The sequence below is a fragment of the Phasianus colchicus genome, chromosome 1, assembly GCF_987193195.1.
Source record: "Phasianus colchicus chromosome 1, bPhaCol1.hap1.1, whole genome shotgun sequence".
NCBI lineage: Eukaryota > Metazoa > Chordata > Aves > Galliformes > Phasianidae > Phasianus > Phasianus colchicus.
In genome coordinates this window covers 68,467,581-68,481,666 of record NC_143436.1, presented here as the reverse complement: position 1 = coordinate 68,481,666, position 14,086 = coordinate 68,467,581, and the positions used below count along the sequence as shown (strand labels likewise).

Sequence of the window (14,086 nt, the reverse complement as noted above, 5' to 3'; positions counted from 1 at the left end):
ATTATGCTTTTTGGATTGTCACTGGTTAGTGAATGAATCCCAGGAACAATGAGTGCTGCAATAAAATGAGACAGAGTTCTTAATGTATATGTTTTTAGTGTTTCTTGTCAACAAACTGTGTCAGCTCCTTACTGTATTACATGAGGGTAATATATATTTTTAATGCTTTTGCTTCAGGACTATTGACTAAAGACTTCTCTTTGACTGATCAGTATACATATTTTTTTCTCCAGATTACAAAGCTTGTTACTTCCATGCCTTCATGGTTTACTGAAGAAGAAAGCCAAGCAGAGCTTCAAGTGCCTGCATCATGTTCAAATGTCATAGATGAATTTCATTAATGACTGCAAGGAGGAGTTTAATTTGGTATCGATTGGATTAGTTGAGAACAAGGTACAATAGCACAAAAGTGTTGCTGGGATCAGCATGAGTATATGGGCTTATTCTTTTTTCTCTTAGAAAATGCCTTTGAAGGCATTCCCAAACTTTATCATCTTTCTGTACTTTCAGAGCCTTTTTCAAGTGTTTGGAGAAAGGAAGAAAGAAAGACAGCAACCTAGTAATCATGGAGGGGTAGTGAGTGTTTGTGATCCAGACCCTGTGCATAACCCATCTGTAATTCGTCCTCCCTGCACTCCCTGGCAATATGCTATTGAATTATCACACTCAATGTACACAGTGCATATAATAACAAATAATGAGGTCTCATGCGGAATTCATAAACTATCACAGAGATGCCTCCAGGTTGTTTCCAGTATCAAGATAAATTACGCTAGCTAATGTTATGTAGCGTGGTCGTACATCACAGACCTTCCCCATAGACCATATTGCCTAGCTCTACTTAGTTTTCTTTAAAAATAGATGCTATGGATTTATATTCCTGTAGCATAAGAGATGCTTCTCCTTTGGCCTTGTAAATGCAAGAGCTGGAAATGAACACTGGCGTAAGGGATATAAAATCATAGAATTGTTTGAGCTGGAAAGAACCCTTAAAGCTCATTTAGTCCAATTCCCTTGCAGTGAGCAGGGAAACCTACAGCTAGATCAAGTTTCTCAGAGCCCCATTCAGCCTGACCTGGGGGTGGCATTCATCACCTCTCTGGGCAAACTGTTCCAGTGCCTCACCATTCTTACTGTAAAAATCTTGTTCCTTATATCCAATCTAAATCTCCCCTCTTTTAGTTTGAAACCATTTGAAACCCTTGTCCTGTCCCAACAAACCCTGCTGAAGAGTCTGTCCCCTTCTTTCTTATAGCCCCTCAGATACTGAAAGGCTGACATCACGTCTACCCAGAGCCTTCTCTTCTCCAGGCTGAAATTTAAACAATATTTTTCCTCTCCCCTTGGCTCTCCCTGTCCCAGTGGGTACATCGTAGGCTTTATTTGGACATCTCTGCAGTGCCTTTCCCTGAGGATCTGTGAACTTGCCATAAGGGAACCCCAGGGTAGCACAGAAGATCACAAGAGCTCATCCTCTCATCACTGAGCATCAACCCTCACTGGTTCAGTGATGAGGGGTTGGCCAAGAGCAGGCCTTGTGGTCTATGACCTTCGAGCAAGACCCACTGTGTTCTGAAATTGGGTGTGGTGATAGGCACACTCTGCCAACTACACTGTTACATGGAAATGGCATGAAAGAGAGATTTGAGAAAAGCTAAGATACAAATGGCTTTATACTATCTCACTAACAAGCTAGTCTAAATACAATGCAGCTTCAAAAGTGTCTTTAATTTGTACAGAGTCTACCATTGTGACAAGCTCTTTTAGATGATAATACCAGGAGAGCCTTGGTGAGAATATGTTTGGGTTTTTTTTAATGGTTTTTTTTTTTTCCTTTTTCTTTTTTTTCTTTTTCTCTTTTTTTCCCCCTTTTTTTCATTTTTCATTTTCTCTCTATGTTTAATGATGATAGATTATGTAATCAATCTGATCACCTCTTTTGGAAGGCATTTATAATGATCAGTGTCAATATCTATGAGGAAATAAAGCACTCTAAAAATTATTCATAGTCACTGAGACTATTTTTCACTTAGCATTAATGCTTTGAGTGTGGGTTTCTTGATACAGTCAGATATGCTAGCCAAGAATAAGCTCAGACCCCACTGTACAGCTAAGGATGTTTAATATATCTTGACAGTCATTAAGTAGTTGGTAAAGGACTGGCAATGAATTCATTATTCACCTTATGAATCAATCCTATTTATAGCAAACTATCAAAAAATTCACATTATAATATGGAGATTGAAATGGTTATATATAATGGTCCTTTCACCAGAAGCAGCCATGAAAGAACCGGTGAGACTAGAACAAATTACAGTTAATGACAGACTCTTTCTCAGAGAATTAAATACTTTAATTGGTCAATCAGGTTGGGCATTTGAGAAAGAAAGAGTTGTAATTATGTGAAAACCTGCCTACTGTACTTTGGCAGCTTTATGGGCCTCTGGCAGTTTTTCATCAAGATTTAGATTTGTCATCATGTTCTTATGCTCACAGATATACCTAGCCAAGAATACGAGCTACTTCTTGACCTCCTAAGTTTGGGGGATCCTTCAAATGAAATAAGATCACAATTGTGGTACTGATATACTGTTGTCTTTGAGTGCAATTCCATCATGACATCTACATCTCAGCTACACTGTCTTTTGAAGGCTTAAGTGAGATGTGATACACAGACCATCCACCCTCTTGGCAAGTATATGAGGCAGCAATCTCAGTTCTTTATGTTTCACCCATGCTGAAGCTCCGCAGTCAGGGTAGTAACACTCAGTAACATTGCTTGAAGACATAGAAACCCATCACTTACATTACCTACTTTCCTGTGGAAAATGCTTCTTCACTGCCTCAGTTGCTTTGCAGTTAAATACCAGAACAACTCCATATGTTGTCTACCTTGCATACTTAGTTTGTCATTCATTCAGGGAAGAGTTTATTTCTTCTGTGTTTTACCAGGCTGCTTACTACACTGCTCTGGTTCCCGGTAGAAGCTTTGAGATGCTAATGTAACGTTGTGGCTGCTTTTAACCTTCTGCGTTGTAGCATCTGTAACAAAGCACCACTGTGTTGGTTTTTGGGTGTCCCACATGAATCAGTGAGTTGAAAGAGCTGTTCTACATCAGAAAAAGTTCTGCCATCTCCCTTCTACAGTCTTATATTAGAAGTGAGATAGGCTTCTGTTCAAAGTGAAACAGGACTCTACCCCACAGCACAGAGCTGTTCTTGCTTGATGACTGTGAGGAACACGACGTGCCTTAGCTATGGCTACTCACTGCATGAAATTATTGCTCTGCATTAGTGAAAGTTCATAGTGAAGGCTTTGTGCTGTGCTTATTCAATGAGCTTAATAAACAAGGTTATAAAATGAGGTTTTGAAGTGCTAGTGAGAGCAAGCCTTTCCCCATGTGAAAAGAAAAGGCGAGAATAGCTTGCTTCAGGAATACTTTGAAAGTGCCTGTAAGCTGGGCTGAACAGTCTATTGTGCTGAATTGGAATGTTAGACTGGTCTGCAGTCTCACATCAATAAGGGTATGACTGTTTTGTGCCAAGCATATGAAGGCTGCAGCACTGTTCTGCAAGAGAAGGAAAAACTTTACTATTTGAATAGTTAAGAAGCCAGAAGCGAAAGGGGAGCTAGATCTTACACTGCACCAGTCAAAGACTTGCTGTTGCAGGGCCAGGTCCAACACACTGTGAAAGCCATGGCTGATAACCTCTGTAGCTGAGCTTCGCTACTCCCTAGGATGGATGAATGCTCACACATCCTAGCTTTCCCCAGGTAGACGAATTCTCCACCTTGTGCTCACCAGCGAGAAGATCAGACAATTGCCGTTGCTGACAAATAGCAGCTACCTGTGCCTTGGGAGCTTCTGGAGAAGAGCAGCAGCAGCAAGATAAAAAAAGTGATTAGAAGCAATAGCAAAACCCCAGAGGAATCATGTACCAAAACTGGTTTGTTCTCTGCTGCTTTGACGGAGGAAAAGTCATTTTTCCTAAGGAAAGCCATTTTGTTTCTTTACCCCCAAAGAAAGTCACGTTTCTTAGGTAAGCAGAGCAATAGTGTGGATCTGTTCTTTTATGGGTAAAAAAAAATAGAGGCATTTTGCCATCAGTGCCTCTGTACATTATCACCTTCAGCTGGCAGGCATGAAATAAGAGCCTTCACCCCTGAAAGCAACGGGAGCAATCTAGGCTTTGGGAGGACACCTGAGTCTCAAATCCTACCTTCTTTTGTCACAACTGTGTTGAGCCTCTAGGGCGACAATCTTCCCAACATGCGCGGTCAACACACACCAAGGCAGGGGCAGAAACTCCAAGGAGCTCCACTAGCAGCCAAGCAGAGAGGTGTTTCTCTGGGTCATGAGCCATGGCTCAGGAACGGCCTGGTACATGATATATTTCTGTTCAGAAACAAAGAGATGAGACACACTCTCAGTAGCACTGGCCTGCCAGAGGAAATTTCTGCCTTGCTGCAGCCAGCCCTGGCTTTGGCTAGGCTTGAGCAGGGGGACCAGGGCCCTTCCTTGCCCTCCCAACCTCATTCTAGACTCATGGCCTCTGAGGTGAGGGGCAGCCCAGGGCACAGTGAGATCGGCTGGGTCCATCTGTGGGGCAGGGATACCAGGCCAGGGTTCTGTCTGTGGGACAGGAGTGAGTTCTGACCAGTGGGCACAGAGCTGGGCAGGGGCTGGTCTGCAGTGTGGCCAACAAGATGGCTCCGTCAGACCTGAGGTGAGAGCACCAGGTAAAACACAGCTCTCAGGAAAAGGTTTTTTTTTTTTTTTTTTGCATTGTCCCTAAATATGCCTCGGAGTCTGAGGAAAAAACCCAGCCTATTATTAAGTAAAGCTGGTTTTGTGTGTGTATACAGAGCAGAGGAGAACAGTGCTAATCTGACTAGGAAGGAAGTAGCACAGCACCTGCAGCTCCTCTCCATTCAGGAGGTGAGAAATTCGTGGAGGCCAAGGCCTGGAGGGGGATCCCATACAGCTGCATTTCACCAGGAAAAGCTTGCACAGCTAAAAACTGTCATCATGGTGTCTCAGAGAAGGTAAGGAAGAAAACTGGGTTTTCAGGAAACTGTACAGTGTTTTCTCACATCTGACTATTTCTAGGGTGTTTACAAAAAATGTCACCTCTAATCTTGTGCTAATAGGCAACATGCCACAAAGTGCTGGATGTACAGCTTCCTCTTGTGTGTGCTTGGCACATCCCAGGTTTAATACAGCTTTTGGCATGAATTACTGCTCACTCCCCTTGGGGGTAGGTTGGTCTGTGTCCAGCAACACAATGGTGTACTCAGCTGTATCCCTGGCTGTGAGTGAGGGTGGTTCCTACAACACTTGGGCACACACAGACACTCTTCTGCATCTGGTGCCTGCTTTGGAACTGGCCGGAGTCTCAGGCATGGCTCTTCAGCACTGAAGTGAGAGAAGACACACTAGCCAGGTGCAGAGCCCTATTTCTGTCCTTGCTCCAGACCCAGCCATGCTGCTCCTTGCAGTTAAAATCAGCTTTCTGGCTGGCTGGCTGCCAGCAGAGGCCTACAGCAACCACAGCCTAAGCTTGCTGCACTCTGCACTGGCGATACAGGGGCAAAACTATTTGCATTGCTATGCAAACAGTACCTATGTCAGTGTGAGTGTTTGACCTTCAGAGAGACCTCATCCTGTTTGGCAACAGTAGAGTCAGCTCTGGCACTACAGGTACAAGTGACTTCTGGTGCCCCAGTGATGAGAGGCCATGGTGTGGTAAAGAGGTGAACAGGGCCTCTGCAGGGTATGGGGAGGTGGGGACTGCAAAGAGAAGTCCTTGAAAGCAGGGCTTGCTTTTCCTTAAGTCCCTGGGAGAATGAGAGTATGGCTACTTCCCCTGAAGAGAGAATTCCTTTTACTCTTTCTAGACAGCAGTTATAGCTACCTCACATACTTGGAGCTCTCTTTTATTGGAGGCTGCAGCCCACACCAGCCTGGTGCTGCAAGCAGGTAGTGGGCAGCAGGACTGCGGTATTGCCTCCAGCAGTCTGCTACTCCATGTAAGTATCTGCATTGCTGGGGCCTTTACTCACATTAGCAGTCCTTTAGGGAGCTCAGGTTTACCTAGGCATAAGAATGTTAACATTCACTGCAGCTTATTCAATGAATGCATTACAAATATTATTAAAAAAACTGTTAATGCTTTTGAAATGCAAATACTGGCCAGGGCTTTTCTCTGCTTTGCTTTGTTAAGGCTCACAAGACTGGGGAGCTGATTTGTGGCAGGGTTTTCAGGGGTCTCCAAGCTTTTAGTGTTTGGGCATTTATTACCCATAAATACACTTTTTATATTTAGATGACAAATTGGCACTGCACCAGGAGAGTCCATGTTTATTCAAAATATGCTAGCCTTCCTCATGCTTAGGACAAATCCATACTCAAGGCTGCCTGCCAGCTTGAAAATCTGGATCCTGATCAGCAAACTTTGATGAGAATCAATTCAATATAACTTGCTATATTAGCAGTTGACGTGAGAATGAGCTCAGGGAGATGAAAAGCCAGCACAGCTTCTGTTAGCAGTTAGACAAAACTGCTGCATTTATTTGTGCATTTGCAAGAGGAATAGCTTTTTGATTCACTGGGCCTTCAACTTCTGTCCTTCCTCTATAAAGAGAGACACATGACCTGGCAAATCAGATCTTTCAGCTTTTGCCCATTAGGGAGATGTTTCACTACTCTACCTTAAGAGATGTTTGGTAAGTCCGTATTTTTTCTTTAAAACATGAGTACTTCTGTGGGCTTTAAAAAGTATAATTTGTTTAACTGGTTGATGTCTTCAGAAAGTACAGGAAAATCTAAAAAACATGCTGGTATCATGCAATCCTTGTACCATGTTAGAAAATGAAAAGATATTCAAGCAATTTGTTTTTAGAGGTACCATGTGTTTTGAACTTGCCATTCCCTCTGTACTTGTCTCTTCTCACCCTTTTTCTCTGTTTGCTCACTGTTCTTCCTGTCCAGTAGGGAGAACTTCCCCCCAGATGTCCTGTGCTACTCAGTGGCCCTGTTAGAGAAATGTTTATTGCCTTCTTCTTCCCTGCTGTGGCAGGCAGGAAGTTTAGCAAATGATGTTTCCTGCCAGGAATCCAGTGCAGGGCACAGGAATCTCTGCTGTCCATAAAAACTCACCAGTCAATGCAATTAACAATGAAACTTCTTTGGTATGGATTACTACGATTGTTATTCATAACTTAGTCTCATATTTGCATTGTTATCTAAGAACAAAATTGCCACATCTCTGTCCCATGCAAAATTTGTGGTTGCTCTGCAAACTGGAAAGTCAACTTAAATTGAAGGACTTGCTAATAATAATGTGCAAGACAATCAGTTTCACTCTGTTACTCTCAAAGATATTAAGTAAGTATCAAGGAAATACAACCATTGTGTGACAAGACTATCGTCATATACAAACATTTAAGGCCCTATAGTGTCTTTGTTATCTAGATGGTAATTGTTCTTATTACTATATTTCCTTGATTTAATTCCATTTACACCTGTAAGATTACAAGATAATTAAGCTTGAGTTAATACAGGAAACTAGAAATGGCATGGTTTGTTAACAACAGACAAAAAGAGTAAAATTGGCAAACATGTCATGGTTATTTGTGCAACATCTGAAAGTGTATATTACTACTTTGAAGATCCAAGAGTGTTGTGTGGGATGCAGGTGTGAAGCCTGGCTAGTTTAGCACCTGATAATAGGAAAGCAAAACACCAAGGAAAGCACTGCATTGTAAAGCAACCTGGCAGATCTCCAGGGCTGATTAAATTTTAGAGATGTAGCAATTTACCACACATCTTCATTTGTGACTTCTTGTCTTTTTCATGCTGGTATACCAACAAGCATTTTTACCTATTGCTTATGTTGTACAGAAGGCTTGTGTTTTTTATGTTTTGTGACTGTCGCAGACTGGACTTCCATGAGTAGTTACCATGTTAAAAAGGGAGGAAATGCCAGTCAGCTTGTTTTATTTGTTGTCCTTAGGGAGAAGATAGAGCATTCTGATGGATAGGGCACAGAGCAAAATGTTCTGCTCCTAGAGGTATTGCTCTTTGACTTCTGGAGGCTGATGCTGTCTCTTCACTAAGAGTCTGTCTATCGAATCACCTCTCCAAACTCAGTTAAGCCTTCTAAGCACTGGCAAAACGTAAAAAGGTTATTAATGATACAGTGGAATTATCTCCAGTCAGTGACGGCAATGATATCAATTAATTGGCAGCAGCAGGGAACTGTATATTTTAGGTCTGCATAGGTAGGTTTTGTTATGGAATCAAGGAGAATTTTGGATTTTAGCCTGAGTTTAGGATTTAGGAATTTTGGATACATCTTTCAAGCTCCTTAGCTCCTTGCTAAGTCAGCATCTTTCATGTGGTATAAAATGTCATCCTTCCATGACAGTGGCCGTCAACTGATCTGGAGCAGCAGCCTTGACTTGGAGTTGCCTTGTTGCTGTTGTGCATTTCTAAGTACATATAAAATTCTCTCAGCTTGGCTTTTTGTTTCTTCTGTGCTTATTTATGAAAAAAAAAAAAAAAAAAATGAAAGACAGCAAAATCCTCATGGAGCTCATGAACCTGCTTGCCAGCAAGCCATCAAGAATTGCCTCCAGGTATCACTGTGTTGCTGAACGTCTTGGGACTTCGAGAAGCTGAGCAGGGTGTTGAAGTATCCAGAGTGTCAGCATAACCCCAGGCATTTCTACACATCCTCCACTCTCTGTAGACTGCAGAAGTGAATACATCCTGGCGTTTGTGTATAGTAACAGCATTTTGACTGTGTTGGCACTGGAGCAGGTTTAAGTATTTTCACAATGACAGTGCTTCATTTCATCTAAAGTCATTTAAATAATGTAAATATATTTAAGCTTTGTGACAAGCCAACACGTAGATAAGCAGCATTACTCCTACCAAGAGACAATAAGAATGAGGTACCAGGAAAATGAATAATTTAGTTTGCTACGAATACTGTGAATAACAGAATTACAAATTCTCTGCTGCAACCTCTAGAGATGACCTCACCTTCTGCTAAGTATTTTTCTTTTACATTGCTGGTGAAAAACCTACTGCACAACTGTGGAACATCTTTGTAATAAAATAAACAAGCAATATAATAAAAACTTGTCCAAAAAGATGGCAAAGCAATGAGCTGAACAACAACAGGTAGCAACCAAGGAGGGCAAGCAGGGTGACCCCAAGACCACGCTTTCCCATTCACAATGCATGGACCAATGGGATTTGAGCTGAGTGAGTAGAGAAGAGGCAGTGATAACAGCAGGTCCTAGCCACTGACCTCTGAACTTCAGGGGAAAGCAAGGTTAACACACCAGGCCCAAGGTCAATCCAAACACCAATTCAAGAACAACGCTAGAAACAAGTTGTCCTGTAACATAGTTCAGTGGAAAAACAATTATGATTATTATTATTACCAAGAAGATATTTTTTTCCAAACATGTTTGAGGAAATCAGATGCCTTCTGAAAAAAATCTTTCTTGATTTGAGAACACTTTTTTCTTTCCAAAAAGAAGCATGATAGGAATGTAAATAAGCCCTACCTTGTGAACTTTATTTGCCTCTTTAGTGCCTTGAGCATCTTAATCACTTGTTTGGTTGCATATTCTGTAAAGCAATGGGCTACAATTTATGGCACAGTTGACTTTTTGCAGTGTGTATTCAGTTATGCCAGTGAGACTGGGAAAGATCTTGGGCCAAATTACAATTGCATTACATGATCCTCAGGCCAATGTTTTACATAGCTTCATTTCTTTTCTTTTTTTTTTTTTAGTTTCCACTCATTAAAATTAAAAGTAAACAGCAGTTTTAAATCTTCTTCAGTGACAATGCATGACTTATTTAGGCTCTGTCTCTATTACTCCCAGAAGAACAAAGCTTGAACCCAGTAAGGGGAGGCTTTACCTTTTTATTGAGTTAGGGTTGAATGTATATTTCTTATCTGCATGAAGCTTGCACTGGTATCTACTTTGAACTACCATCCTGCAGCAAGCAGTATCCTTGCCAGAAGTTGATCTGGGAAATCAAAAATCTGCTCCAGAAAGTCACTTCAGCAAAACTTGCCCCCAGCACTCTACCAAAGAGAGGATGAAAACAATGGCTCATGATCTATTCAGAGAGAAGTGGTGACTAAGAGGGTCCAAACTTTAATAATTATTTTCCTCTCCGCCAAGTAAGTACTTCCAAGAGTTGTTACAAAACAAAGAAGGGAGGATCCAAGTAAGTCTGTTTGCACCCATTTTTCTTTGTATCTCTGCATGGTCAAAAAGCTTCCAACAATATAAATAAAATCAGTGCGTTTTAAAAGAAAATAAAAATGCTGCTTTTCTGTAACATCTGCAAGTCACCAAAACTAGCCTACAGGCTGGCAGACTTTTATTGGGTACATTGGCTCACTGAAAGTTTACACAAGCCTCTTCTGGAAAGCTTTGCTGAGCCAAACGTTGCCTTCTTCAAGATTGGCAGTTGCAAATGGCATGAATAGAAACAAGGGTGCAGGAAGGTGAGCAGAGAACCTACCTACTCTGGTAAGCCTGCTGCCTTTGCCACAGTGACTACAAATCAGTATGCCCTAATTAGGGGATCTGAGGTACCAAACAACACAGGTCAGACAAAATTTCCATGGCTTCTCTACCCCTGCCTCCCAGTGCTAGTGGTTTGTGTTTCACAACAGTAATAATGGAATTCGATTCTTTGTAAAAACAAAATAAAAAACCCCAGCCCAGTGTATTTTTCCTTGTCCCCCAAAACATGAGGCACAAGAAAGAACTATTCCAGAAGGCAAAATTACAGGACCAGGGACTGCAACTCCAACACTGTCTGGAACTTCAAAAACAAAATTGTTTACAGGTGAGAAGGATAAACTTTGCCTTAAAAAATGTACCTCCAGTGCCTCATAATTATGCTGTTGTTCCCACAGAGCTGAATTTCCTTCCAGAGCAGATTAGCACAAACCGGCCTACAATGCAACTGAACTGCAGCAATGATGCTGGAGAGCATGTTATTGAATGCAATGCTTGAATGCAATGCAAAAGCCTTGGCACAGGGCAGAACCTTGCACTAGCTCTAGGCTTTTTCAACATTTTCATCATCTGGATTACCAATAATCTATCATAGGTGCTCACTGGCCCTTGTGTCTCATCACTATATCAGTCGCAGTCAATGATGCCTCTTTTTTCCTCCTTCATAGTTAGGAAAAAGGACCAGAACTGCATGTGGTGTGAAGCTAGCTTACCTCTTTTGAGGTCTCCATGCTGAGTATTAAGTAAATTCTAAGGTTTAAGTTACTCTTGTGAAATAAGGTAGTGAATAATATTTTTGCAAATATTTTGCAAATATGAATTTAGTCTTACTTCACGTAATCACTTGCAGAGGTGTGTTTATCCACTTAATAGACACAGGGCATTGCCTCATGTCAGACTGCACGCTCCCTTTAATTTCACAGAATCATGGAATCATAGAATGGCCTGGGTTGAAAAGGACCACAACAACCATCTCGTTTCAACCCCCCGCTATGTGCAGCGTTGCCAAGCAGCAGACCAGGCTGCCCAGAGCCACATCCAGCCTGGCCTTGAATGCCTCCAGGGATGGGGCATCCACAGCCTCCTTGGGCATTTCTTGATTATGTTCATGGGTGATTTGTCATGGGTCCTTGACAGGAGTAATAAAAGAAAATCTCAGAGAAGGGAGAGCTCAGGACTTCTCAGTGTTGTAAGTAGCATTCCAATTTGCTTGGGTTGCAGGTGCTCCTGTTCCATGAAGGAGGGGAATGTGTCAGGGCTGAGTGTGGTGTTATTGTGCAGATAGGAGCCCTTTCCTTCAGGGGGCACTATGCTGGCTGGTTTTCTGGAATTGCTGAAGTGCAATGAAAGCTACGGATCCACTGGCTATTAGCTGCTGTAGATGACTAGCACTGCCTCTGTATGAGTTTAAGCAAGGCTTTTCATTCTGCAGATTGCCACATGAAAGGAAGAAACTGATGGCTTTTCTGTCATGCTAACATGATAATTCAAATGGCATCACTTCTCAGGAGCAGGTTTGTTGCTACACCTACAGTAAAAAACATAGCGCAGACCCATAGGAATTGACTTGTAGAACAAAGTAACTGTTGCTCAGGTCCTGGTATCTGCAATGTACGTATTCTGGGCTACTCTCAGCCTCATCCCCAAGCAGTACATCCATTTGCAAATGGAGCTATTGCTCTGTTTAGTTTGATTTTAAATAAGTTTGCTCTGCAGGCTCTCAGCCTCTCTGTGTTATGAACCAAAGCACAGCGAGTGGGAGTGATGGAAAGGATGCTTTTTGGAGCATGGCTGCTGTTCTAACAGCATCTAATACAGGTCCGCCTTTATGGTCAGCATGCAGCATTACTTCCCTTGGGCACACCTGCTGACAGCAAGGGAAATAGTGCTGGACTATGCAATAGCTGAGCTTTTCAAATGTGAAAAATCCCTTTTTTAACACATTGATTTGAAATGTCTGCTTGCCTCTGCATCTACAGTGGGTTCAAATGCATTGGCTGACAAGGGAAGAGCAGGTATTGATTCTGAGGAGAATGATGAAAATGTGAATTGTTTGAGTAACCTGAAATGCAGGCAGTGAGTCAGAGTGCTAGCATGGTGACTTCCCTCATCTCACTACGAAGGTGATGTGATGCTCAATTCTTTAACGTTTGCTAAGTGTTTTAACACTGTGAAGAAGTTATCTGAGAGATGTAGAGATTACTAAAGGCCTTATGCAGTAAGCTTTCAATGCTAGATTATTATTTAAATGCATAGTACCCTGCTATAAACTGAGTGCCAGAGCTGTTTCATTAAAAGATCTGTTAGCACTTCCATTATTAAGTTCTAGTTTAATGGTAAATCTCATTCCTGGTGAGCATCTTGGGAGCACTTCCCACCTTCCCAAGTCCGAGGGGCACTTAAGTTCTCTTAGTTCTGGAGCTGGCTCTATCAGTCTTGTAAGTGAGCAAAACTTCTTCTCCGTGGAGATGATGGTTTTGATTGCAGTCAGTTTACTACAACTGAGGTGCAAAAACTGGTGGGGACCAGACACAAAGGAAGGGGTGGAAACGAGTAGAGATTGCTTAGGATTGGTGTGGTTGTGGGTTTTTTCTTTTGTTTTGTTTTGCTTTTTAAAGAAAACATACTCAAGAATGAAAATCTAAGGTCAAAGGGAAATGAAGAGAGGTCCTTGAAATGTCAGTAATTCGAGCTGCAGATACCATGTTAAAAATAGCATTCTTCAAAGTAGATTAATTGTGATCAGTATTGCCAGCTTCAGGCTTTCCAGGTTCCCTCCTAAACCTCAGGGTTAATTTTCCTGTCTGACCTGCTTTGGTTTCCCGATGAAACTACTAAAATAACACTTTGACAATGGAAATCTTCCCTGTGCATGAATTTAAAAAGAACAAAGCATGAATTAGCATTTGTATTACAGAGGTGCTCGAGAGAATGGAGCCAAAGTCACAAGACAAAAGCTCTTTGTGTGGTTAGGTAGTCACCTTGCTGATCCGTAATGACACTCGTGATGCTGACAATAAAAACCCAACAAAAGGGGAAAGTGGCTCTATGTTCAGTTTCTGACTTTGTACTCGAGAGACCTAAGTGTTTCACTCCATCTCTTTACCCTTAGGCAAGGAACAACAGCCTTACAGCCCAGCCGGATGGGAAAAGCCAAATAGATAAGGCCATGAAGTCTCATGAGTAGATAAGTATTGATGCCCTTTGCAAAAAATCACATAGGTCTGAACCCTCAGATGAAGCATTTTGTATGTTGTTTTTAAACACTGCTGGCATCTCCAGAAAAGCTGTTCAACTATGGCTGTGCTGTACTCTTTAACTGGATGTCTGGCCCCCATTTTGAGCCAGTCTGAGCAGGCAGATAGGTTGTGAACGCTTCACTTTGGGAAGAAACTCTTGGTGGGAACACTGAAATAGTCTGGCGATCACTGAGGTTTGGTTTTTGTTTGTTTGCTTTTTGAGTGGTCTGATAGTGTTGGGAGTGTTGTGGTGATGGTTTTTTGGTTGTTTTTTTTTTTTTTTGGT

The 14,086-nt window shown here is 41.9% G+C and overlaps 1 long non-coding RNA gene across 1 annotated transcript in view; it reads left to right on the top strand.

Annotated features, from left to right (window-relative positions):
* The first annotated feature begins 4,776 nt into the window (after positions 1-4,776).
* Positions 4,777-14,086, top strand: part of LOC149919699 (uncharacterized) — a 104,796-nt gene continuing 95,486 nt past the window's right edge. Inside the window, exon 1 of the long non-coding RNA XR_016469309.1 lies at positions 4,777-5,047. This is a non-coding gene — a long non-coding RNA (uncharacterized LOC149919699). The remainder of the gene's footprint in view (positions 5,048-14,086) is intronic.